At 41.2% G+C, this 4,702-nt stretch overlaps 1 pseudogene; it reads right to left on the reverse strand.

The window, feature by feature from the left end:
- Positions 1 to 282: 282 nt before the first annotated feature.
- Positions 283 to 495, reverse strand: LOC101036656 (large ribosomal subunit protein eL38 pseudogene; annotated as a pseudogene).
- Between the last annotated feature and the right edge of the window lie 4,207 nt (positions 496 to 4,702).

A 4,702-nucleotide genomic window follows, 5' to 3' on the forward strand; every position in this document is an offset into this window, starting at 1 on the left:
CCAACAAATATAATACCTATTGTAGGTATTTGTCACATGACCTTTATAAATTAGAACATTCTCTTTTAGACCTGATTTTCTAAGAGTTTTGATTTTTAATCACGAAGTTACTGAATTGTATCCAATGCTTTTTCTGGTTCTATTACTATCATCTTATAGTTTTTCTTTTTTAGTGTATTCATGTGGTGACTTACATTGGCTCATAGTCTGATGTTGAATCATCCTTGCTTTTTTTAAAGGATTTCTAATATTTTGATACAGTTCAGATCATACTGATATGGTTCATTTTAGCTCCTTCACTGCCAAACCAGGGGGCAGGGACTAGTTCAGTTTCTCTGCCTTCTCTTTGTCAGTGATAATCAGGGTATAAATGAGTCCGCTGCACAGAACTTTTAACTTCGTGTTTTCCTTATTTTTCTTGATCCTGACAGATTTGGCATCCTATCACCAGGCTATGAGCAGAAAATCCTTGATTTCCTCAATTTTCTGAGGCATGGCGATGAGGTGCACAGGGAGAGGGCGCGGACTCTTCCTTGCTTTTATGGGGGTAAAACTTTCCTAATTTTGTATTATATCTAAATAGTAATATCTTACTTTATAATAAAAATCATTGTTTGGAGCAGAGCAAGATGGCAGAATAGAAACCTACACCTGTCATCCCTTTCACTGGAACACCAAATTTTAACAACTGTCTGCCTGCGGAAAGGCACCATCACAAGAACCAAAAATCAGGTGAGAAATCACAGTACCTGCTTTTCACTTCATATCACTGAAAGAGGCATTGAGTGCAAGAGAGACAGTCTTGAATCATGAACACCACACCCCCCTCCACCTGCTGGCAGCAGAGAGAGGTGCAGAGAGAGAGAGAGAGAATCTGTGCACTTTGGGGAAGGAAGAGGCAGCAACTTGGGGATTTTACGTTGAACAGGGTGCTGCCCTGTCACAGTGGAGAATAAAGCCTTGCTGGTCTCAACCAGCACCTGCACACAGAGGGAGCATTTGGAATAGCCCTAGCCAGAGGGAATCGCCCATCCCAGCGGTAAGAACTTGAGTTTTTCAGCAAGCCTCACTACTGCCGGCTGAAGTGCTCGGAGGGCCTAGGTAAGCTTGAAAGGCAGTCTAGGACACCAGGACTGTGATTCCTAGGCAACTCCTAGAGCGAGGTTGGGCTGAAAGCCAGTGAACTAGGGTGGTGCCTAGCGAGAACTAGTGACCTAGGGAGACACCAGTGGGGGCAGCTAAGGAAGTGCTTGTGCTACTCCTCCCACAACTGCGGGCAGTGCAGCTGGTAGCAACGAAAGTGACTCCCTTCTGCTGGAGTGGGGCAGAGTGAAGAATAAAGAGGACTTTGTCTTGCATTTTGGATACCAGCGAAGTCACAGTAGGATAGTGTACCAGGCAGAGTCCTGAGGCCCCTATTCCAGGCCCCAACTCCCAAACAACATTTCAAGACACATCCTGGGCCAAAAGGGAACTCTCTTTCTTTCTTTTTTTTTTTTTTTTGAGACGGAGTTTCGCTCTTGTTACCCAGGCTGGAGTGCAATGGCACGATCTCGGCTCACCGCAACCTCCGCCTCCTGGGTTCAGGCAATTCTCCTGCCTCAGCCTCCTGAGTAGCTGGGATTACAGGCACGCGCCACCATGCCCAGCTAATTTTTTGTATTTTTAGTAGAGACGGGGTTTCACCATGTTGACCAGGTTGGTCTCGATCTCTCGACCTTGTGATCCACCCGCCTCGGCCTCCCAAAGTGCTGGGATTACACGCTTGAGCCACCGCGCCCGGCCGGGAACTCTCTTTCTTAAAGGGAAGGGCCAGTCCGAGCAGGACTTACCGTCTGCTAACTAAAGAGCCATTGGGCCCTGAGTAACCAGCAGTGACAGCCAGGGAGTACACATTAGGCCTTGGGCTCTGAGATACGCTGGCTTCAGGGGAAACCCCACAAACTTCCAGCTGTGGCGACTATGGTGAGAGACTCCTTCTGTTTGGGAAAATTAGAGGGAAAATTAAAGGGGACTTTGTCTTGTACCCTAGGTATCAGCTCTGCCGCGGTGGGGTAGAACAGGCTCTTAGAGTCCCTGAGTCCAGGCCTAGGCTCTTGGATGACATTTGTGGACTTGATCTGGACAAGAGGGGAGCCCACTGCCCTGCAGGGTGGGTCCCAGGCCAGGCAGCATTCGTCACAAGCTGACTGAAGAGCACTTGGGCTCTAAGCGAACATCAGCAGAGGCCTGGCAGAATCCCCCATGGTTTGGTGCAGGTGGTGGCGGTGACCACCCGTGGAAACGGCAGGGAAGAGCGGGAAGGTCTTTGTATTGTGATTCGAGTGCCAGCTTAGCTACCATAAAGTAGAGCATCTGGTAATTTTCCAAAGTTTTTTACTTCAATCCCTGACTCCCAGACAGCACCTCTAGATACGCTTAGGGCCTTGGGGAACTCACTACCCTGAAGGGAAGGGCTTTGAACAAGACCCAGTGCTGTGCTGACTTCAAGTCTGATCCAGTGCAGTCCCAGTAGTAGTGGCCACAGGAGTGCTTGTGTCACCACACTCCCAATTCGAGGTGGCTCAGAACAGAAAGAAAGACTGTCTGTTTGGGAAAAAGTAAGGGAAATGCACAAGAGTCTGTATATGATAATCCAGAGAATTTTTCAAGATTATATTCAAGATGACCAAGGTGGTACCTCTGTGAGTCTACAAAAACTACAGCATTATTAGAATTGGGGCACGAGTCCCTTTGAATATCTGGAAAGCCTTTCCAAGAAGGAGAGACACAAACCTAGACTGTGAAGACTACAATAAAGACCTAACTCTTCAATGCCCAGACATCAACAAATATCTACAAACATCAGTAACACCCAGGAAAACATGACACCACCAAATGAACTAGATAAGTCACCAGAGACCAAGGCTGGAGAAACGCATATATGATCTTTCAGATAGAGAATTCAAAAGAGCTCTTTTGAAGGAATGAATATTCAAGATAACACAGAGAAGGAATTCAGAATTTTATTAGATAAATTTAACAAACAGATTGAAATAATTAAAAAGTATCAGGAAGAAATTCTAGAGTTGAAAAATGCAATTGGCATATTGAAGAATGCATCAGAATCTCTTAACAGCAGAATTGATCAAGCAGAAAAAAGAAGTAGTGAGCTTGAAAATAGGCTATTTGAAAATATGCAGAAAGAAAAAAATAAATAAAAAGAATAAAAAGCAATGAGCAGACCTGTAAGATCCAGAAAATAGTCTCAAAAAAGCAAATCTAAGAGTTATTGTCCTTAAAGAGGAGGTAGAGAAAGAAATAGGAGTAGAAAGTTTATTCAAAGGGATATTATCAAAGAACCTCCGAAGCCTAGAGAAACATATCAACATTCAAGTACAAGAAGGTCATAGAACAGCAAGCAGATTTCACCCAAAGAAGACTACCTCGAGGCATTGAATAATTAAATTCTCAAAGAATAAAGAAAGGATTCTAAAAACAGTAAGAGAAAAAGCAACAAATAACATACAATAGAACTTTAATACATCTGACAGCAGACTGCAGTGGAAACCTTACAGGCCAAGAGAGACAAATATGACATATTTAAAGTGCTGAAAGAAAAAAACTTGTATCCTAGAATAGTATATCTGGCAAAAATATCCATTAAGCATGAAGAGAAATAAAGAACTTCCCTGACAAACAAAACCTGAGGGTTTTCATCAACATCAGACCTGTCCTACAAGAAATGCTAAAGTGAGTTCTTCAATTTGAAAGAAATCATCTGAAGGTACAAAACTCACTGGTAATAGTAAAGACAAAGGAAAACACAGAATAGTATAACACTGTAATTATGGTATATACACTTCTGTCAACTTAAGTAGAAAGACTAAACGATGAACCAATAAAAAATAATAACTACAACAGTTTTTCAATACATGGATGGAACAGTAACATATGAAGATAAATAACAAAAAGTTAAAAAGTCGGGGGACAAAATTAAAATGTAGCCCTTCTTTAGTTTTCTTTTTGTTTGTTTGTTTGCTTGTTTATGCAATCAGTATTAAGTTATCATCAGCTTAAAATAATGTGCTATAAGATAGTATTTGCAAGCCTCATGGTAACTTCAAATTGCAAAACATACAATGATAAACAAAAAACTTAAAAATCAAGAAATTAAATCATACCACCAGAGAAAAATAACCTTCACTTTAGAAAGACAGGAAGGAAGGAGAAAAGGAAGAGAAGACTGCAAAACAATCAGAAAATAAATAACAAACTGGCAGGAATAAGTCCAATGTTATCAACACTAATATTGAATGTAAATGGACTAAACTCTTCAATCAAAAGAAACAGAGTGGCTAAATGGATAAAAGAACAGAGCCCAGTGATCTGTTGCCTACAAAAATCATGGTCCACCTACAGAGATATACATAGACTGAAAAATAAAGGGAAGGAAAAAGATATTTTTCTTTTTCCATTTTCTTTTTTGGCAAATGGAGCCCGAAAAAGAGCAGGAGTAGCTATACTTATATTAGACAGAACAGATTTCAAGACAAAAGCTGCAAGAAGAGACAAGAAAGTATTTATATAATGATAAAAGGGTCCATTCAGCAAGAGGATATAATAATTGTTTATACATATGTATCCAGCATTGGAACAGCCAGATGTATAAAGCAAATATTATTAGAGATTAAAAAAAAGAGATACACCTCAACACAATAAT

Source organism: Saimiri boliviensis, chromosome 3 (assembly GCF_048565385.1).
Source record: "Saimiri boliviensis isolate mSaiBol1 chromosome 3, mSaiBol1.pri, whole genome shotgun sequence".
NCBI classification, from domain to species: Eukaryota; Metazoa; Chordata; class Mammalia; order Primates; family Cebidae; genus Saimiri; species Saimiri boliviensis.